Source organism: Phocoena sinus, chromosome 8, assembly GCF_008692025.1.
Source record: "Phocoena sinus isolate mPhoSin1 chromosome 8, mPhoSin1.pri, whole genome shotgun sequence".
NCBI classification, from domain to species: Eukaryota; Metazoa; Chordata; class Mammalia; order Artiodactyla; family Phocoenidae; genus Phocoena; species Phocoena sinus.
In genome coordinates, this window is record NC_045770.1 from 46,356,094 (window position 1) to 46,379,335 (window position 23,242).

The window sequence follows — 23,242 nt, forward strand, 5'->3', positions numbered from 1 at the left end:
GATTGGGTTGTTTGTTTTTTTGTTGTTGAGTTGTATGAACTGTTTGTATATTTTGGAAATTAAGCCCTTCTCGGTCGCATCATTTGCAAACATTTTCTCCCATTGTGTAGGTTGTCTTTTCTTTCTTTCTTTTTTTCTTTTAATGGCTTTGGTATGCATTTTATTAGAAGTGATTTGAGGCACTTCCTCTCTGATAACATGTATTTTCTCAGTGAAGTATAAATCAAGGTCTTCAGCTGAGAGGGAAAAGTGGTAAGAATGGATATGGGAAGTTTAAGGAGAATGAAAAAGGCATGAGCTAGTTGACTTGGAGAGTAGGAAGTGGATTTGCTGGAGAAGCACAGTAAGTTTTCCAGACAGTGCTCATTTGAGGTTTGTGAGCATGAGTTTAAAAAGAAACAGATTGGGGTTTCCCTGGTGGCGCAGTGGTTGAGAGTCCGCCTGCCGATGCAGGGGACGCGGGTTCGTGCCCCGGTCTGGGAGGATCGCACGTGCCGCGGAGTGGCCGGGCCCGTGAATCATGGCCGCTGGGCCTGCGCGTCCGGAGCCTGTGCTCCGCAACGGGAGAGGACACAGCAGTGAGAGGCCCGCGTACCGCAAAAAAAAAAAAAAAAAAAAAAGAGATTGGCTTTGTTTTGTGCTTTTTTTCCGGGAATATTCACCTGTTTGGGTGCAGGCACAGAATAGCTGAGAACTTGGTTCACTGACTGCTGAGGTTTATAGGTGAATATGATGGAGAGAGAGAGAGGTGGAGAGAGAAGGAGTAGACTTGAGCAAAGGAGTTGAGGGTGACTGTTGCCAGGGAGTGGCTGTTTAAACTGGGTAAGAAGAATGTGATGGAGAGAAGGATATAAAGAAAGTGATGGGGTCAGTAGACTGCAAGTTTTGATAAAGTGTTGTCAGGGAGTGGGCTATTTGAAATCAGGGTGGAGCTACCACGATGGCAAGGTCTAGGGTGTGACCGTGGGAGTGGATGTTTGTGGTTGAGAAGGTGAGAAAAGCAAGGAACAGAGAGGCCAGGGATTTGGCTAGTCCATTTATAGGCATGTTGAGAGCATCCAGAAGATGACAGGGGTAGAATAAGACCTAGAACCCATAACCAAAGCCTTCAGTTAAAGAAGGGGGGTGAGTGACTGGTGACTGGGGGGGCAGACAGTTGACAACTACAAGGCATTTGTGTGAGCTGAAGGCAGGAACTTTAAAGGAGCTGCAGTTTCTGAGAGAGGAAGCGGAAGAAATGGTCTAAACTGGAGCATGTGCAAAGAGGATGCTCACCCCACCTCCGAGCACTGAGATGCACTTGGTGTGAGGGAGAACAGGGCCTTGAGAGGCTGTAGGGGAAGCAGTGTCTGGGGGAAAAGCCAGGTTTCAACAAGGCCAGGAGATGAGAGAGTGGTCAGAGGGAAACCATGCAACCCAGATGGGGACTTTTTTTTTTTTTTTTTTTGCGGTACTTGGGCCTCTCACTGTTGTGGCCTCTCCCGTTGCGGAGCACAGGCTCCGGACCTGCAGGCTCAGTGGCCATGGCTCACGGGCCTAGCCACTCTGCGGCGTGTGGGATCTTCCCGAACCGGGGCACGAACCTGTGTCCCCTGCATCGTCAGGCAGACTCTCAATCACTGCGCCACCAGGGAAGCCCCAGATGGGGACTTTTAATTGAGATCACACACTTGGTCTCAGGACTTACTGAAGCTCAGATTCTTGATGTCGCCTCACAGAATGAATTCAGTGAGAGACAAAGTGATAGGTAAGAAGTGGATTTATTTAGAGAGAAACACACTCTGCAGTCAGAGTGTGTGCCATCTCAGAAGACGAGAGGCCCTGAAATATGGGGTGGTTAGTTTTTATGGACTGGGTAATTTTATAGGCTAATGAGTGGGAAAATTATTCCAACTATTTGGGGGAAGGGGCGGAGATTTCCAGGAATTGGGCCACCGCCTACTTTTTGATCTTTGATGGTCGGCCTTGGAACTGTCATGGTGCTGGTGGGTGTGTCACTTAGCATGCTAATGTATTACAATGAGCATATAATGAGGCTCAAGGTCCACTGGAAGTCAAATTTTCTGTCATCTTGGACCTAGTTGATTCTAACCAGTTTTTGTCATGTCCTATGGCTATGTCATTCCTTTAAAGGTTGTGTCCTGCCCCCTTTCCTTCTGTTTCAAGAGCAATGAGGACACAGGGAAGTTTGTTGATCACAGGTCTCTTTCCAGAGAGCTCTAGAAAAGGGTTTGGGAGGAAACTGAGGGGTGAAGGATTGGATTGAATGATGAAAAATATGCAGCAGGAGTCTTGAACTTCTGTGAGCTCCTGAGATGACCTGAAGACACTTCTCCCTGTGTACCGCTATGGGGCAGCAAGAGAGAGACATGAAGGCGACCCTCTTTTAGGTCAACCTGGTATTATTAGGTACAGTTATCATCACCCAGTTCATCTCCCTGCCTCTGGGCATAGCTAAATATAGACTGTCCTACTTTTTAAAGTGCCCCAGGAGAAAGTAATTTTATAATTTCTCTCAGTAATTCATGCCTTGGTTTAATGCTCAATAACTATATACTACCTGACACATAGTAGGTTCCCAATAAATATTGTTTGAATTAATTGACTGAATTCACAGTATCAAGATTTTCCTTTTATGCCTTTTAATTTACTCACACTGTAGTGCTAGCCCATTGCACTCCTTTGACACAATGGATCCACAATTAATGTCCCCATTTTATAATTTCCATTGTCACAGATAAACTGTTCTATATCATCTGTTACTCAGATGTTGATTATATTCAATACTATTTAGTTGTGTCGTATCTGTATCCCAGATCTCCTCAGCTAGGTTTAAATTCCCTCAGTATATATGGACCAGTTTGCTAATTCTCTTCTCCATAGTATCTACTCTAGTGGAGGCAGAGAGTCAATATTTAGTAGGTGCTTTTTGAAAAATTGAATACATTCTCTAATTAATTCTTGAAATAATAAATACTTATTTGAAAATCCGTGCATCTTCCTAGACAGCCACTGACATGTCCTGTGAACTAACACCTAACATAACATCCAGATTGCCTGGGTACCAGTTGTAGCTGGGTCCCTTACTAGCTGTGTAACCCTGGACAAGATACTTAATATTTCTGTACCTCAGTGTCCTTGTCTGTAAAATGAAGACTGTTAACTTATCACATATTTGTTCTGATGAGTAAGTTAATATGTGTAAAATGCTTAGAGTAATGCCCGGTATGTAGTAAGCACTCAGAAAATGTTGTTGTTGGGCTTCCCTGGTGGCACAGAGGTTAAGAATCCACCTGCCAACGCAGGGGACATGGGTTCGAGCCCTGGTACGGGAAGATCACACATGCCGTGGAGCAACTAAGCCCGTGCGCCACAACTACTGAGCCTGCGCTCTGGAGCCCACGAGCCACAACTACTGAGCTGCGTGCCTATAGCCCATGCTCTGCAACAAGAGAAGACACCGCAGTGAGAGGCCCGTGCACTGCTACGAAGAGTAGCCCCTGCTCGCCGCAACCAGAGAAAGCCCGTGAGCAGCAACGAAGACCCAATGCAGCCAATAATTAATTAATTTTTAAAAAGAAAATGTTGTTGTTATTATTACTAGGCATGTAGTTCATATACATGGAATACTTTAATAAATGATAAATAACTCAGGCTGGATCACCAATAAATATCAAATGGTCTATTTAATGAACTCCTTTGTGGCTAAACACATAGGCATACCCTCTACAAATAAAATCTGATTAAATGCTTCACTTTTCAGGTAATTAAAACAGGACCATATGAGTGCAATTAGCATAAAAAAACAACGCTCTCACTTTATGAAAAGGAGAAATGTGAAAAAAACCTAGTAACCTAAGTTGAAGCATCCTGAAATAAGGTCAGGGATTGCTGAAAACTGAGGGAGTCCATAGCATGAGGCTGAGGGCTTTGAGAAAATGTTATATAGAATTATGGAAACAGAAAATGCTGCATTAAGTCAAATTCTATAGATGAAGAAATAGCCAAAATAATGGAAAGCACCATTACACAGATTATTATTTGCTTCCGTTCACAAGGAGCCCAGAGCCAAGGAGAATTAGGAGGTAATAAAAACACTGTTATAACTTTTGATGGAAAGCAGGCTGGGAGCCCTTAGCAAACAGGAACTCCGCAGAATCTGCAGAGCTAGATGCATGTTCCCAGGGGTATTAGAAGTGGGTATTTGCATTAATGTGTGTAAAGAAAAACTAAGATAGTTCTAGAGGTCAGAATCAGAAAGGTGATTTATATTCAAGGTGGAATGTAGCTCCTCTTTCATCAAGTAGTAAAATTAATGAAACAACTATGGAATTTAGAAGGTAAACCCAGAGACCTTAAGGGGAAAACATAATGATCAACACAATTCAATAAAGTTTCTTTTGCTTTCCTGAAAGAAAATGTATCACACCAAAGAACTTGCTTTTAAAATACTATGTTCCTAAATAAGCAAAGGAAGACATTATTTCATGTATCTGTTTTTACAGTATTAGGTATAGAATCCATAAGCTACCTTTAGGAGCATTTCAATATAAAAGTCCTTTGGTTTTCTGGGTGATGGGATTAAATGTGATGTTCAATTTCTTTTTTAACAGTTGTTGTGTCATTTTTGAGACAAAAAAGTAAATAAAAATTCACTTATAAAAAGTCATGCTTGGACTTCCCTGGTTGCGCAGTGGTTAAGAATCTGCCAGCCAATGCAGGGGACACGGGTTCGAGCCCTGGTCCAGGAAGATGCCACGGAGCAACTAAGCCCGTGTGCCACACAACTACTGAGCCTGCGCTCTAGAGCCCGCAAGCCACAACAACTGAGCCCACGTGCCACAACTACTGAAGCCTGTGTGCCTAGAGCCCATGTTCTGCAACAAGAGAAACCACCGCAATGAGAAGCCTGCACACCACAATGAAGAGTAGCCCCTGCTCGCCGCAACTAGAGAAAGCCTGTGTGCAGCGATGAAGGCCCAACGCAGCCAAAAATAAATAAGTAAATAAAAAAGTCATGCTGATTAAAAATTGACCAAAAGACCTTAAACAAAAGGGAGCGTGAGCCAGTTTGTCTGTGTTGGGAGAGAAGGTGGGACCCAGAGACTTCAGGAGCCGGCGTCAGAATCTGTTTCACTCCTCATCTGTGTGTGTGTTCTGGAGAAGTCAGAGTGACACAGATGTAATTTGCAGCTGACTCGGCACTGGGAGGTGTGGCACGTATAATCAAGACAGAGAAGCAACCGAAATCTGACTCAGAGGTGCTAGAAATACTGCCTTGCAGTAATTTTAGAAAAGAGAGAGCAAGCTTGAGACTACACAACATTGAATTCGTCAGCATTGACCGGAACTAGCTGTGGGGTGGTGGAAAGAACACTTGAAGTATTTCTGCAGTCAGGGATCCTGAGCTTAAATCTAACTGTGTCTCTCAGGGACTGTGTGCACTCAAGCATTTCAGCTCCCTGGGCTTTAATTTTCTCATCTTTAAAATGAGGATAATAAAACCTGCCTCAAAGTGTGGCTGTGAGCATTAGCTGCTTCTACAGGGCTGTAGGGATATCCGCTGTGATGATGCAAAAGTGGTATTTATGCAAAACATCATAAGACAGTGAAAAGCGACATAAATTTAAAATCAGGCAGACCTGAATTCACCGAAAGTCGAATCATAGCTTTCCTTCTTTGCAGCTGTTGGACTTTGGGCAAGTTTGTTTCACTGAGGCACCTATAAAAAGGTATATATCTATCTACCCCATAGTGTTCTTAGAAGAATTAAATTCAATAATTAATGTGCATAGGGCCTGACACAAAAAAGCTCCAATCCAATCTCCGATTTCTCCTTCTGCTGCCTCTCTTCTGCCTCTAGCCAGAGAAAGGTCTCTGCTTTTGAAGCCTCATGAAATTAAACTTGCTCCACCCCGATAATTCAGGATAATCTCCCCATTTCCTTCTCAGGTTCCAGTCAGTCACTCTATAAGGAAACTGAGACTCACAGGTGCTAATCAGCTTGCCCAAAGTCACACAGTTAGGAAATATAAGAGGCGGAATTTGAACGTAGGTCCTCTGAGTTAAGAGCTTATACTCCTGTAGTGGACAAATGTCTAGAAGGAAAAGGCATCAAGCTGTAGGGCCTTGAGATGCATGGGCCTTTTTTTGTGTGCAGCAATGCTCCACGTAATCATGTGAGGAGAAAATACGTAAAATATAAATTCTCTGTGGAAGATCAAGTGGTATTTGGAAAGCCTGGCTTACAAATACTTATGGGTAACAGAAGGCAGATTAAAATTTTAATGGGACATTGACTTGGTCTCAAGAAATTGTTTTCTTGGAAGGAATCCAGTGTGGTCTGTCAAGGCACAGTATGGAACTATGACCATGGACTACATAAAAACACAGTTATTAGGCTGGATTCTGGGAAGTCTCCAGAGGATGTGATGAAGCCTGAGGGTCAATCTTAGTTCGCTTAATATCTACACTAGTGATCCTGGAACATGGGCTCTTCATCCTTTTTTAATGAAATTCACCAAAGATAACAAAATGGCTGGAGTTACAGTCACCAGAAAGGACAGAAGAAAAGTTGACAGGAAACATTTCCCATTAAACGTGGATGGGGGGGAGTGGGCAGAGGAAGAAAGGAATGCAAAACATAGATAGTCACTAAGATAAGGTCTGGATGGAGCCACCATGATTTAAGAGGCCTACAATAGACAGAAAGGGGAGACAGGAAATTATATTGAAAGTGAAATATGGTAGCTGTCTTGAAAACTGTTTCCCAAACGTGCAAAATTCCAAATGTCACAAACTTCTGTGCTTTGGAGGCACAGCTGGAGGGAGGCCCCTGGTCATGCACTGAGCTGGCTTCCTGGGTACCAGAGAGCTAGGAGTAGTTTGGGAGAAGCAGAGGCAGAGCAGGCTGGGAGAGGGTTGGGAGAACAGGTTAGAAAAGGGATGAATATGTGTCACAAAGAGCAGCTGCACTTCCTCTTAACTGCCTGCCCACCCTCCCCTTCAGTTAAGTTATTCTGGGCTGGCCCAAAGGGCAGTGTTAAGTGGCCTCTGTGTTTCTCCCTGAAGAATCTCTCAGGGCCTCCCATAACTTCATGAAGTCATTGCATGTGTTAGGTTGGATGGTAATTAGTGGGTTACTTGATTCTCCTTCTCCAAACCTTGAGTGCCATAAGCTCACTTGAGGAAAACACAGGATAGGAAACCATCCCAGAGATGGCTGTTAATCTTTTTTGGGAGTCTTAAACTTTGATTAAAACCTATGGTTTTTTCTTCCTAGAAAAATGCACAATCAGACAAACATTTGCATACAACTCCGGGGGCTTTATGAAGCCCCTGGGTCACTTTGGAACCCCCAGGGAATCTGCTGATCTGTATCCTCCAGGTTAAGAACCTCTGGTTATAGCAATGGCAAATGCTTGACTCCTGCTACAGTCTTCACCACCTCCCACTTCAGCCCCCGGCCCTCCCCTGCAGTGCCTTAGTGAATTGGTAAACATCGCTAATTGATCACACATTCTGCAGATCCTGGCTGTGGTTAGCTAGACATATTGTGGTAATCATTTCATGTGGTAATAAATGTGAATTAAACCATCATGCTGTATGCCTTAATCTTATACAGTGATGTATGTCAATTATTTCTCAATAAAACATGAAAAAAGAAAGTACTCTCTTAGAAATTATTCAGCAGTCACAAGAAGTCAAGTGATTTTCCTAAAAGACGCTTCCACTCATTTTTATATTATTTTCCATTATATGTGAAATACATCACCTCTTCCTGACCCAAACAAACAAACTAACAAACGCCACCTCAACCTAGTACTCCCAATTTTTCACCAATTTTTCTGAATTGGCATCCGAGTTCAATCCTGGAAATGAGAAAAGAAGATAAGGAGAAAGGCTCATTGAAGTCTAAGAGGATTTTCCAGGTGGAAGGAGTGAGTAAAGGCTGAATAGGATGAGGATGGAGAAAAGGATTATTGGAATAGGCAATTAAATGTTTGGTGACCTAGGAGAGGGCAGTTTAAGGAGAGCTGTGGGGTTGTAGCCAGATCACAGCGGGTTAAGTTGATGGGTTTCTTTGACGGTATTCTAAAGAATACATTCAAATGTATTCTAACTGTATTTCCTTGAAAGTTTTCTAAATAATCAGTCATATGCATGGGGATAGATGTACAAGGATGTTAACTATGGTCTTATTAAAATAGTACTAGTACAAATTGGAAACTATCTAAAGGCCAAATATTAATGAATTTGGTTAATTTGATTTTAATGCATCTATATGGTGGAATAATATTATATTAGTAAGGATTCTTTATTTTAAGTAACAGAAACCTGAATCAGACTAGTTCAAAGTTCATGCAAACAAAGGTAAGAGGAATTTATTGGCTCATGCAGTTGAAGAGTCCAGAAATTGCCTGGCCCTAGGCAGGTCTGGAACGAAATGCTCAGATGATGTCCTCTGATTTTAAGATCTCTCTCTCTCTCTCTCCACTCCATGCCCCACAACACCATGTTTCTCTCCCTTCCTCTGGAATGGCTTCATTTTTACACAGGATCTCCATGATGAGAAGGATGGCCTCCTGCGGTTCCAGCATTTCTAGAACTCACCGTCTCCACAAGAGAGAAAATTTCCTGGTCTCCGCATCCAGGCCAGGCCCCTCCCCCAAGAATCTTACCAACGCCATTTGTATCGTTTGCCCATCCTTCAGCTGCTGTGCGCAGAGGCGTGGAGTACTGTGATTGGTCAGCCCGGAGCACATGTACCTTCCTTGACAAACCCACCAGAATCACTTGCTGTGGGGGAAAGGTGTCTTCCAAAAGGAAGGAAGATGGAATTGACCAGAAAAGAGGTACCATTATAATTGTGAACTTGTTTTTCTTAAAAAGATTGTGTAGATCTACCTTTATGGGCATGGAGGCTTCGGGTGATGGGGAAAGACTGAGGTTTCATCAGAGCTCTGCTGTTTCCTGTGCCGGGAATCCCCCCACCTATCACTCCAACCCTTCCCATGTCTCTGGGCTATTGACTACTTGGGGTGGGTAGAATAATGCCTCCCTCCCCCAAAGAAGTCCAAGCACTAATCCCTGGAGCCTGCGAATATGTTACCTTATATGGCAAAAAGGATTTAGCAGGTGTAATTAAGTTAAGAATCTTGAGATGAGAGATGATCCTGGATTATCTGGGCGAACTCAGTGAAAAGATGCTCCAAGTACACTGTGAAATAAGAGAAGCAAGTTACAGAACACAACATAGAATATGATTTTATCTTTAAAATCTGTTTAACTTTACTTACATAGGTGCAGAGAAAAAAGTTTGGAAGATGTACTCCAGATAATAATAGAGTTATTTCCGAGGTGTTGTGATAGTAGATTTTTTTTTTTCCTTTTTGCTTACATACAGTTTCTAACTATTCTGCCATGAACATGGATTACTTATGTAATTCAAAGCCATAAGAGGTGAAGGAGAGGAAGCAGCCATTAAAGAGAAAGGTGGGATGGTGTTTTGAATGAAGCACATAGAAAAAAAAAAAGTTGCTCGTTTATCCATTTATGTATGTATTTGTGTGGGGAGCACTGGAGCCTCTTTTTAAGCTGAGGTGATGGGCCTGGGGGAGCTGAAGAAGATGATGCAGGAACCAGGAGAAGATCTTGGGGAGTCAGATCTCTAGGACTGGTAGGGGGAGGAGTACCTCCTCAAGCCCAGGGCGTGGGTGTCCCTGAGAGGCCGGGAGGAGGGAGGAGAGGCCGGGAAGAAACATGGAGGTTTTTAATGGGAGAAGAAGGAAGTCAAGGACCTCAGTCTTCCAAGCAAAGAAGGAGCCGTGGGCAAGGGGGCTGGAGCGGGGTGCGGGGGCTTAAGAAAAATGGAAGCAGTTGGAAGAAAATGTGGTCTGAGGAACGTGATGGGAGACAGCCAGCATCAGTGAGGCTTTCTGAGTGGCCTCAGTGCCACGGAGATTAGATAATGGGGCTTGTAGTCATGCTAATCATAGCAGTGGCCTGACTTTTTCCTGTGACATGGAGCAACCTGGGAACAGAGAGCAAAGCCAGCAGAGAGAAAAGAGAGGGCTTGGCTGCATGGGAGGCTTCGGATTATGGGGTCCAGTGTTCCCCGTTGGACCTCAGGGACACCAACTGAGCTTCCTAATTCAGTTAATTGATTAGGAATCCATTGCACTGCTCTGCCCTGTGCCCCTTGCGCCACCATGTGGTTGTCATGGATCTCTCAGGCCTCATAGAGATGAATCCAGGAGATCCACTGAGAGTATCTGAGGCCAAAACAAAAACTAAAACCATAAGAGTGTGACAAAGGACATAGATAAATGGTGCCATTGAGCTGTTGGGAGCAAAGGAGGGGGTGAGCTGAGGAGAGAAAGCCAGAGGGGACAGGCTAGTTTCCAAACCAGAGGTACAGTCCAGGTCACCTTTACAGGATGAGTAAGAGTGAGCCAGGCAAAGTAGGGGGGAAGGGCATCCCAGAAAGGGGGAACTGCAGGAGCAAAGGCATGGAGCCCTGAGGCTATGTGGTATGTATAGACAGACACATGCGAGTGAGTGTCTTTACAGGGTCAAGTAGAACAGAGGGCCTGGTGGGAGATGGGGCTGGAGAGGTGGGCCAGGACCTCACCCAGAGGAAAAGAGGCCTCTGAAGTAGCTTGAGAGAACAGGATCAGAGAAATAAAGAGCAAAAGGAGAGAGTACAGTCTCCTAAGTCAGGTTAGCCAGGAGGTTATTAGAAAAAAGAATGATTGACAGTGTTGGGTATCCTAAAGATGCCCAATAAGACAATTTCAAAAATCTCACCAACAGACTTGGCAATTAGGAGGTCCCATGTGACTTTTGCCAAATAAGTTTTTTTTTTTTTTTAATGAATTTCTTTTTATTCAACAGGCTTTATCACAACTTTACGCGGGCCTCTCACTGTTGTGGCCTCTCCCGTTGTGGAGCACAGGCTCCGGACGCGCAGGCTCAGCGGCCATGGCTCACGGGCCCAGCCGCTCCGCGGCATGTGGGATCTTCCCGGACCGGGGCACGAACCCACGTTCCCTGCATCGGCAGGCGGACTCTCAACCACTGCGCCACCAGGGAAGCCCGCAAAATAAGTTTTGATGGGGCAGTGAGAACTGAAGACAGACCACAGAGGGCTGGAAGGTAAGGGAGAAAGTAAAAAGAGAATCTGAAAACTTTGGCTCAGTAGAAAAGAAAAAAAGATAAAAGCAAGAATGGATCAGAATTTCAAGAGAGACTATGTGTGTTTAAGGAAGGGAAAGATTCTAACATAGAGGCTGTCAGGCGAGGGACAGGTTTACATTTTAAGAAAGAAAAGATAAATTGCATACAGCCCTCGAGATGGGAGGGGGTGGGTTTGGGTAGGAGGGGCAAGGAGAGCTGATCTTGTCTAATCGCCTCTATCGTCTTTATGAAGTATGCAGCATGGCGATCTGCTGAAAATGGGGAGTGAGGAAAATGGTGGAGATAGAAAAAGGAGGTCACATGGAAGGGGCATTGGAGAGGAGCTCAGGACTTGTGTGGGCTGCAGAAAGTACATGAGGTCATGCATGGACGATGCACTGCTCAGGGCCTGGCTAGTAAAGGCCCTAAACAAATGGTGAAAATTATCCATGTTCGAGGTGAATCTTGAGGAACATATTCAGGGCCTAACTAATGTCAAAGGGACAAAATCCTGGGTGGAGGCAGCAATGGGTCTCAAAGCCAAATACCTACAGTGCGGGGAGGTGGGGAAGGGGGACTGGAAGGCAGATGTCTAAAGCAAAGAGTTTCTTAGTAGTTTGTGTATTGCTCTCCAGCATCTGGGTGTTGAGATTTGCAAAGAAGATCTAGTTCTACAAAGAAAGGAAAAATCGAGAATTCGGAGGCCATGTTATAATTCCAGAGGCAGAACTAACTCTGCTCTCAGAGTCTGAGCCTTTTGCTGCAGTGACCGCAAGTTAAGAAATATTGAACTGATAAAGTGCAATCTGAGGTGATGTGGTTCAAAATAGAGAAAATGATTGCATGACTGGGATTGGTTGGTCAATCTATTTGTTATCTTTTCCCCATTTCCCTAAATAAATGTTTACTCAGTGTCCTAGTAGGTTCTCAAAGTCAACAAAAACAAAGTTTGGCATAGATTTTATTGGCATGTCCCTGATTTTGTTGGTGTTGACAGGTGTGGGCAGCATGTGCAAGTATTGTTTTGCTTTGTTTACTTGTGTTAACACGGTTGAGGTTAAGAGTACCTGCTCTTCTGTTGCACTAATGGGGTTTGATCCCAGCTACCTCTGACTAAACACCATCACATCACTCTCCAAGCCTCAGTTTTCTCATCTGTAAAATGTGGATAATATCAGTATCCATTTCCAAGGGTGATCAATAAATGTTTCTCCTTACTATTATTGTTAGCTTGACTTGCCTTAACTCCTTTTTAATGCCCTCTCACCTGCTAAGCTGCTCCATTGGCCCATGAGCCACAATCAGGTGTGGTCCCAGAAGATAAGGCAGCCATGTTGTTTTTACAGTATGACAAGTTGCCTAGTTCTGTGGGATGACAAATAGAGCCATTCAGACACAATGCCTTTTGAAGGAAAGCAGCTATGTGGGTCTCAGTTAGTAGCATCAGTGTCATAGGAGGAGAAAGCACAGCCCCTCCTGGGTTAGAGGTAAGGGAGGCCATGTGAAGCCAGATGAATCCAGCAAAAATCTCCCAAGTCCCAAGTCCAAACCAGGCTGCGGGATTCCTGTCTCTACAGTGCTGGGAATCGGACAATTCTAGGCAAGGGCCGAGTAAGAATATGCCTCGTGATATGGACTGGTCTCTAGGAGCAGATAGAAATAACTAACAATTATTTATTCATTCATTTATTTACTCATTTATTTGTTTATTCAATCATTCACTTTTCAGCACTTACTGGGCATCCACTATGTGGCAGAAACTGCTTTCATGCTGAGGTACAGAGATAAATCTGATATTCTTGAGGCCAAGCACATAACAGTTCTAAAGGCTGCTGGCCATTTTGAAAAATGTCTGTGTTCGAGACATTATACTAAGGACTCAGCATATTTTATTTCAGTGCCCCTTGCCTCTTAGATCTTTACACATGCTGTTCCCTCCTCTCTTTCTGGACTAAATAGGTCTTCAGAACTCAGTTGAGCTGCCATTTTTTTCCCAAGAAATCTTCTTTGACTACCCCTACCCCCAAGTCAAGTTAGGTGTCCTTCTTAATTGTTTCCCAGGCATCCTGGATGCCTCCAGTGGGCTTACCGTGTTATATAAATGAATCCTCTCTTTGTTGATCTATATCTACCTCTAGATTGGAAGAGCCATGAGGACAAAGGTCTCATTTGTCTGGTCTACCACTGTATTCCACCAGGCCACCCAGCACACAGCAATCTCTCAGCAAATGTATTTAGAGTAAATACATGCTGATACTCACAAATGAAGTAAGCATTATTACCTTTGCTTTACAAATAAAGAAAGTGAAGTTTGTTGTCAAATGATTTTCCCAAACTTAAAGAGCACTATATAGGTAGAGATTGGAACTGAACAAATCCATAGTGTTAAATTCCAGCTAGGTACCGCTAGAAGGTACCTAGAAAGAAAGGTATTTGGAGGAGTAGCCCCTCTCCCACCAAGGAGTGTGGACTTTAGATATTGGGGATCAGTGAAGGATTACAATGCTAATTTATCACACTGTGGCTGTGAAGTCACCTAGGGCCTCCTTGACCTACAAGATCCAGCTAAACTCGCCTCACAACTCCAATTTCACAGCCTGTCTCTCCCAGCACTTGTTCCCCGAGGACTTATTCTCTAATGGCCCATTTGTCTCTAGATTTTGTCTTCCTCCAGCCCTGTGTTGCACCAAGGATGACCCCAACCAGACACGCAAGTCAATATCCAAAAGAATTCACTCACACCAAAGCACAAATGAGCATTGTAGATTTTACTAAAGATTTCTAAGGGGAGTTAGAGGAAGAATTTACAGCAGTCACACCAAAGTCCACTTTTAGACATTCTTGTTCTCTCCAAATTCCTCCTTCATGCAGTCACCAGCCCAAGGCACCTTTCCTCATTTCCTGGATTACCTGTTGAAACTTCAAATTCTTCTATTACTGAAAAGTGCATCTGTTACCCCAGTCCAGGAACAGACCTGGACTCAGACCCAGGGATTAAGATAAATTTCAAGCCCCAAGTATTTATAAAAGCTTTTCCACCCCATATCCCACAACCTTCAGGCCAAAATACAATGTTCTTCATAAGAGAAATCCTGGTGCATAATTTTTCCTATCTGGTTATAAAAGGATTAAGATAACAGTAGACTCTTTGATCCAAAAGTGTAAAGCTATACCATTGTTTGTACTGGGCAATCTCCCTTGAAGAATGAATCATCCCGTCAATCCTGGGGGGAAAAATATGTGTCAGAACCAAGCTTAGATAGGTAGGGGGAGAGAATCTCTTTTGATCTTGTCAACGGAAGGAGTCGAGATGTTTAAGAGAAGATCCTAGGTGGTGGCCATCAATACGGCATCACCCATGGGCAACAGGTGGGAGCTTTGAAGTGAGGACTTAGGCAAAGGCTCTGGGAAGTGATGTCAGCCCTTTGGATAACTAGCTCATTGCCATTCATGGAACCTGTGTGAAATGGGAAGAGGTAAAATCCCTGAGACCTATCCAGTTCAAGTGGAATCAGAGCCTGTGCTTTGGAAGTTGCATCATTTAAATGATTTATACTCTCTGTTTACCTCTTTTGCTCTTCCGTAGCATTCAGTTTTTTTTGAAAGTTCCAGTCTTAGCTGAAGAATCTGTGAAAGTGACTCATTGCCATTTTAAGGGGAAAATAGAAAGATGTTTGAAGAAAGATAGAAAGATGTTGGGAGAGCAGCACCTTTCCTGCCCAGGAAGGTGGGGAGCCATTGAAGAATGGAGGCAGTGGGCTTCCCTGGTGGCGCAGTGGTTAAGAATCCACCTGCCAATGCAGAGGACACGGGTTCGAGCCCTGGTCCGGGAAGATCCCACGTGCCACAGAGCAACAAAGCCTGTGTGCCACAACTACTGAGCCTGTGCTCTAGAGCCCGTGAGCCACATCTACTGAGCCCGTGTGCTACAACTACTGAAGCCCCCGTGCCTAGAGCCCGTGCTCCGCAACAAGAGAAGCCACGACAATAAGCCGTGCACCGCAACAAAGAGTAGCCCTCGCTCGCCGCAACTAGAGAAAGCCCGCGCACAGCAACGAAGACCCAACACGGCCAAAAATAAAAACAAATAATTAAAAAAAAAAAAAAAAAAATGGCGGCAGCAAGCAAACTGAGAAAATCCAAAGAGGAAGAGAATGCTCGGAACCCAGAGGGACAGAAGAAGAGTTTCTAGGTCCAACTCCCATCCTCCACCTGGAGATTCTCCTTCCAGGCTAAATTTTGGAGGATTTGAGTTTTATTTTATTGGGAGAACATAACAGTAAACTTCTTTATCAAAATATGGTTGCTACAGCTGGGCCAGTCTCGCTCCTATTTCTGACCCATAGTAAAGATAGGCCTTCATGTCAGTGAAGTTCTGGAAACTTGTGTGCCCAACACCCACCTCCAACCCCAGCCATATACCTGCTGCCTCAAGGTCTGCCTGAGGATGGGGATGGGAGAAGGATGTTGAGATGCATCCTCTAGCTCAGAGGTTTCAAAATAATTTTTTCTAGCATTGGAATTCTGTCCTGAGTAAAATTTTACTTTCAACCCCAAAACAGAAAACATAAAATTAGATTGCTCTGGTTGAATTGCAACAGGGGGTCGGGATGCCATCCCTTATGTTGCTGCCCCTTTCCCCAACTCATGCCAATACTCCATGTTTCCTCCTGGGAACTCTAGAGATTGAAGGGGTTCAGTATGAAGGCCACCCCTCTAGATAGTCATCTTCAAAGCCCTCGCCTCATGAGTCTGGCAATTGCGTGTGGATAAAAGTTCATCTCAGTCCATTTGAACATTCCCACTTTTCCCTGGAAACACTTGTATGTGCTATAGGGGAAGTACAGAGTGCATTTGATCCGTGAGGTTATGCACCTGTGCTGGCATCTGCTGAGGTGTCCAACAGCTCTTTGGGTTCTCAATCATCTATCCACACAGGTTGCCTTTGAATCATTCTTCATTCACACCTGAAAGCTTCTTTTGGGTCTGTGGCAGTCTTGGCCCCTCAGGAATGATTCTACAACTCCAGTGCCACAGAAGGACACAGGAAACTGAGTCTTTCTACAGCCTACACATAACAAGCAATCATTTCTTCTCAAACAAACACCTTTCAAGATTTCTGGGCACAAGTTTTCTTTATTCCTGAAGCCAACAAGCATCCTATTGGGGTATTTGGGGCTTCAGAACAGAACACCCAACAGAGAATAACTTAAAACATAAGACTATATGTTACTTACCATAACAAGAAGTCCAGAAGTGACAGGGAGTAAAAGGATTGACTATTTCAGCAACGTAACAAAATAATCAAGGACCCAGGTACTCTCCACTTCTCCCTCTGTCATCCTCAGCATGTGGACGGCCATCCTCAGGCTTGTTCCATGGTTGGAGGTGGCTGTAACTGTCTCAGACATCACCTTCTCACACAACTGTTCCAAAGGCAGGAAACAAGCCTCCTATATCTTTATTTATTTTTTAAATTGGAAAGTGTAACGGACAAAACAGTTTGTCAAATAAGGAGATGATTCTATTCAAGCTATTGCAATAGGGAGAATGTTCATGAATGAGAAAGTTCTCTAAGAAAGGGAAGGGGGTCTGGGATTTTAATAAAGGCAGGTCAACAAGGGGGTCATCCACAGTCTTACAAGAGTCACGAAGAAGGATAGAGATGGGTCTTCTTTTAGTACATGGGAGAGCATTGCTGGTAGCTGTTTCTTGGAACACAAAAGAGAGGAGGGATTCCAGAGAACAAAGGTGTAGGGGAATTTCTTAGCCAGCTCTGCTTTCTGAGAGCACAGGGCTCAGGTAAAGTTCAACATTTGTCAGTCTGCCCTTTTGTTCAAAATGAATGAATATCACTTGTCACTGAACAACTCAGAGGTAATTTATAAACCCCTGAATGGAGTGAAGCAGGGTCTGAGAAATAGTCTCTCGAGGATGTTTTGTTGCCTCTATTCCTGCAAAACCAGTTCAACCATCTGCAGAGACGTGGTGGCAAAAGTTGGTTATTTTAGAGTTCTGGAGATCAGGCATCTTAAGAGAAGTATGCTTAAAATGAAAAAAGGGAAACAGTAACATAAAAGGTTGTATTAAAGTAAAGAACCAGGAGTTGAACTCTAAGGGTAACCAGTCCAGTGGATTCCAACAGGCCAGTGGAGGAAAACATCCAGTAATGCAGCACAACTCCTTGAGTTTCTTGAAGCTCTTGAGCTAGGATGTCAATGCTTTTGGTGGTGTTATTTTCCGCAGCCAAGGTTACCCCTCATATACGGGCATGCGTGACCCAAGTATTTCATCGGCCTTACTTAGTAATCCAGACAGTGGCTTGTCCAGAGAGAATTCGGGCTCATGCATGGTCTACTGCAATGGTGAGTCCTTCGAGCTTTATATCAAGCCATAGAGCTTCAGCTTCCAGGCCTTCTTCAGGGCCTGGGGAAAATGGCCAGCTGCAAGGCAACAGAGAGTCCCAGGAAGGATGTGGACAGTCAGGCTATAGTTCTCAGTAATGCCACCAGGCAGAAGCCAGATAAATTGGAAAAGTTAGTTTGGATGGTTGTAGCCAGATATTGAAGGAATCTGGAAGACTGAGAAATTGGGGAAAATTGACAATTTGGGCAAGGAAACAGGATCTGGTTCAGTTTGCAGGTTAGGTACCAAAACTGGTTTCTCTAAGCGGAAGAAGGAAGTCAATTAATCTCTACCTGACAAGACAGAGTTTGCATATTCATCATCTACAATTTATAGAGAGGTGTAAAATAGCTCAAAGACAATGAAAATCTCATAAATAAACCCAACAAATGTAGCCAGCTCTGACCGCAATTAAATCCCCTTTCAGGAACCTTCTACGATTTTCTGTATCTGTTGCACCCCCTTTATCACAACTTCTCAAAGTGATAAAAACAGAAACACATTCATTAACAGACCCAAATATGTACATATACCCTCTCCATAGCATATAAAAATAGGAGGGAAAAGTATACAATCTTAAATTATACTTAGTGACACTTTTTCAGTATTGTATCTTCTTAGAAATGATCTTAGTATCTAATGAATATCTATTTATTAACTCAGTTTAGTATCAGTCCAAGGTTTTAAGTTACCTAAAGATCTTGGAAATTATCTTCAAGCTGATGTAATTTCAATTACTGTTGAAATAAAGTTTGTCAGAATAATGATCCGATATGGTTAAACAAAATTTTAAATTTAAAAAAATTCTATATATTTAGTAGAAGTAATGCTAACCTGCTCTATCAGTAACTCTGGATAAGCTTAGGAAGGAGATATTTATGTAAAGTAAAAAACGTATGTTTGTATCATGCTTAACTTTAACTCAGAGAAAACAGAGCTATTTTATTAAACTGAAATTACTGACCTAGTCTTGTTTGCCAAAGATTCACCTACATCTTGAGAACTTGAATTTTTAAAAAAATTCTGAGTTTTTTTCTATAAGAATACCTTTTCCACATTGAAAGTATTTCAGGCTCACTTTCCTTTATTCCTGAGAATTTTAGGAATATTCAATTTATATATGAGCTTTTTTGTCTCTAAGCCAGTCAGAATACAATGAACTCCTTTAAGATATTTTATAATATAGTTTGGGAATACCACCCAGAGATGGGAAAATACAACACAATCAGATAATGAGAGGTTTTCTGAGGCCTTTCTGAATTACAGACATATAAACATACACAGAGAGAGAGCCACTTACAACTTCAATTCTAAATTTCAGCCATAGGTTAAACGTGGTCCTCCTTTTTATTCTCAGTCTTCTTTCTCATATTGCACTTTGAAATCTTCCCCTTCCTCAAAGCTCATTCTAAATGCACCTCTCCGTTGAAGCCTTACCTTAACCCTCAGGAGGGTGGAATTTCTTCCACAACCATTGCTCCTCTCTGATCACTTGAATCAGTCAACCTGAAAATGCAGTTATTTATGTATATTCCTCATCTTCTCTTTAAATCCAAACTCAGGGATGGCAGGGATATCTTTCTTTCAACAAGCATTTATTTTACACCTACTGTGTTTCAGGCACTGTCCTAGATACCTTTTAGACAACGAGTGACAAAAAGGTGGGATCCTTGCTTTCATGGGGCTCCCAGTTTGGAATTTGATATACTTTTATATTCTCTTTTTGTATTCTTCGCAGCATTTGCAGTGGTTTGTTGAATAAATTAATAAATAAATATCTTCAGGCTTAGATTCACCCTGATACTGAAAGAGAAGAAAAAAGAATTTTTTTCTGAGGACCTATTGTGTACCCTGAGCTCGTAGGCACTTTGAACAAATTATCTACTTTAATCCTACTAATATCCAGAGTCTGAGCTGAGTGCTTTACATACATATTTCTAATCTTTACAGCAACCTTGTAAGGTAGATGATTTTACAAAGGAAAAAACTGAGCCTTAGTGAGGTTATCCCACTTGTCCTGAGTCATGATGCTAGTAGGTATCAGTATAGGGATTCGAACCCAGGTCTGTCTGACTCCAAAGTCCAAGTCAGACTGCTGAGTATAGTTAAACTGCCTTGGAGAAAACTTAGGTCATGTATCCCAGAGAACAAGTCACAGGTAAGTCTTGACTTAGGGAGCCTGTGCACCTCGGGTACTAAATGGCAGGCTGGACCACACCAGTGACTTGAAGGCCCTTTCAGCCCTCCAAGTGAGAGCCAAGGTCAGCAAGTGGTGGCATGCTTTGTGCAGGTGGGGCTGAGGTTCCCAGGGGCAGAGGGCTCTCTCACCTGGAGTTGCACTCAGCCAGGTAGTCAGGAGTCAGGGGCTACCGGGGAACAAGAGCTGTTCATGCCGGAAACACACGCCTCCCACTGAGGCCAAAAGTCACGTTTCTTGTTTGAAGATCAGTACTCGGAGCTGGACCTTTCACAGAAGAGATGCTGTATGTGAATGAGCTCAGTGATAACCAGTACCAAATGCATTTTAACCCCTCAGGTTTGCAACAAGTGACTACAGTCAGTCTAACCCATGTAATGTTGGGAAAGAGGGGAATAAGGGTTGCTGCCTTAACCTGAGGGATGCAGCAGCTCCCTCACCTCCTGTAGAAAACCAGGAGCAGTAGCAAGAACAGAGAGCTTTTAGGACACATTTTAGGCTTTACAGACATAATCACATTTATTTACCACAGTTGCCTCATGAGGTGGGCACGGTTATTATCCTTGTCAAGTTACCAGCGAGGAAACAGGCACAGAGAGATTTAAGTCTCTTGACCTATATCACAAGTCAGTGGAAGCAGCAGGATATGAAACCATTTTGTTTGAGTCCAAAGACGGTGCCTTTAACCACTACATGATATAGCACCTCCAGGCAAAAATACCACAGAGGATTATTATGATAACGGCCACCCATGAATCATACTTCATGTGTCCACACCACTTTGCAACTTGGCATTGTTGCCTCTCTCATCAAGAGGTGGAATCTATTGCTCCACCTTCTTTTAAATTTTTCTTTTAAAATCTGGGCTAATCCTGTGACTTGCTTTGACCAATAATGATGGCTGAAGTGACACTGTGGGAGTTCCAGAGCCTAGACCTCAGGAGGCTTTGCAGCTTACACTCGTATCACTCTTACCCTCTTGGAATTTTGAGACCGCCATGTTAGGAGAAAGTGCAGGCTATCTTCCTGGAGCATGAGAGGTCATGTGGAGCAGAACGAAGGCTCTCCAGCCCACAGCCAGCCCAGTTGGAAGTTGAGTAAACCCTTTTGGATGTTCCAGCTTCAGCTGGCTCCCCCTGCCTGCAGCTGCACCTGTGAGCCCAGGTGAAACCAGTAGGACCTCCCAGTCAATCTACCGAATCAGAAATAAGAAACCATTGTTGTAAGCCACTAGATTTTTGAGGTGATTTATAATGTAGCAATATGTAACTGAAATAGGTAGGTTTTAAATTCATTGTCAATCTTGGACTCCCTGCTTTTTGGCAATCTAGGGTTACATGATAAGAATGATGGGAAATTTGAGCTAGAGGAATGGCAGACAGCATCTAATTAAACCCCTTTATTTACTTTTTTATGTTATTATTTATAAATTACAAACAAGGCATATTGATCATCACTTGAATATGTTGTTTTTTGACATTTTATGTAATCTATGAATGATATAGTCAGGCTTTGATAATGTCTGAAAAAACAGTGTTTCTTTAATTAAAGTTTTCAGACGAATTTTCTTGCATTTTGCTATGGCCTTGCTGCTTTTGTCCTGTGTCTTTTTGAAAAATTAATTAATTAAAGAGCTTTGTTGGAGTATAATTGCTTTACAGTGGTGGGCAAGTTTCTGCTCTATAACAAAGTGAATCAGCTATACATATATATATATATATATATATATATATATATCCCCATATCCCCTCCCTCTTGTGTCTCCCTCCGACCCTCCCTATCCCACCCCTCTAGGTGGTCACAAAGCACTGAGCTGATCTCCCTGTGCTAGGCAGCTGCTTCCCACTAGCTATCTATTTTACATTTGGTAGTATATATAAGTCCATGCGACTGTCTCACTTCGTCCCAGCTTACCCTTCCCCCTCCCCGTGTCCTCAAGTCCAGTCTCTACTTCTGCATCTTTATTCCTGTCCTGCTCCTAGGTTCAACCCTTTTATTTTATAGAGGAAGACACTTGTCCCATAGAGGAGAAGTGACTTGTCCCAAATCACAGTTTTTACAGCCTGAGACAAGACTAAACTTGTCTTCAGAGCCCCACATCTAGAATTCTCTTTGCTACACAACATTGCCCAACTACACTGCAGTAAGAGAGTGTAAAAGCTATTTCTGACTAATTTCAAGGATAAACACTAAAACCTGTTTATAGTACATAGCCTTAAATTTATAGTCTTCAATTGTTGTGACATCCATGCAAGGAGATCCATATGCCAAGTACCCATAAAATGCCAGGAAGGAAGTAATTACTGGAAACAAGACAGTGAATTATCATAATTGAGTATATATATTGTCTCTGGTGGATCTGTGCGTTTACAGATGTGCCAGCTCCCTGGTAGACCAGTTGGTCTCACCTTGGCTGCACCTTGGAATCTTGTGAGGAGTTTTGAAGACCATCTGAGGTTGGCCCAGGCATCAAGAGTTTTTAAATTGGCCCAGGGTGAATCTAGTGAGCAACTGGGGCTGAGAACCCCTGCTCTGGACCGTGAATTCCTGGAGGGGCAGAATTTTTATCTTTGCACCCCTCCAGAGTGCCATTCCAGAGAACAATTGTTGATTGAAACTGGGAACACATGGCTGAAAGTACTTACAGAGAGCAGCTATGGCAGAGTGGAAATTACATGGGCTTTGACGTCAAAAATATGTCTTTGCCTCTCAGTTTTGCTGTTTAGTAGCTGTGTAACCTTGGATACAACAGGATGTCTGAGCCATCTATAAAATGGATATAAAGATGATACTGACTTCCCAGGGATGTTATGAAATTCAGCTGAGATTGTTTAGCTTTAAAAAACTCCTTGATAACAATAAAGACCTTGTTAAGTATTGTTATTTCTATTCAGAAAGGAAATAGACAAGCTTTTTTTTAATGGTAAAAGCAATGAAAGATGATTATAAGAATTTAAGCAATATGGAGAGTTATTTTAAAAAATCAAGTACAAATTACCTATAATTCCTCCATAAGTACACTTAAGCATTTTGTTATTTCTCCTTCCGCATGTTTTTCTTACTGTCTCTATGTGTGCCTGCACACATTCAAACACATGCACAAAAACATGATTGAAAAAATACAGGACTGTATTGTGTCCATTTTCCTTGTTAGTACCTTGAGTTCTTCATATCCATGAATAGCAGTTGTGATGTTTTTCTAACCCAGGGATTTGAAAGCAATTGAAGGAGGTAATATGGTTATGATGAAATGGAAACAAGAGCAAAGCCAGCGCAGATTTGCAGAAAAAATTACACATTTGGGGTGCCTAATGATTGCTGAAAATTATTTGCAAGGTTCCATTGTGGCTTACCCATTTTCTCCCCTGAAAAGACTGACGTCTCCCACAAAAGCTTGGGAATTGACACAGATGGTCCTTACCCAAGAGCCTTAGTCACAGCCCCCAAATCCTTTTGGCCAGC

At 42.9% G+C, this 23,242-nt stretch overlaps 1 protein-coding gene across 1 annotated transcript in view; it reads left to right on the forward strand.

Annotated features, from left to right (window-relative positions):
- The first annotated feature begins 11,096 nt into the window (after positions 1 to 11,096).
- The window catches only part of ME3 (malic enzyme 3), a 297,110-nt gene continuing 284,964 nt past the window's right edge, over positions 11,097 to 23,242 (forward strand). The window contains exon 1 of the mRNA XM_032641780.1: positions 11,097 to 11,157. The gene's annotated coding sequence lies outside the window, so the exon portion shown is untranslated. The remainder of the gene's footprint in view (positions 11,158 to 23,242) is intronic.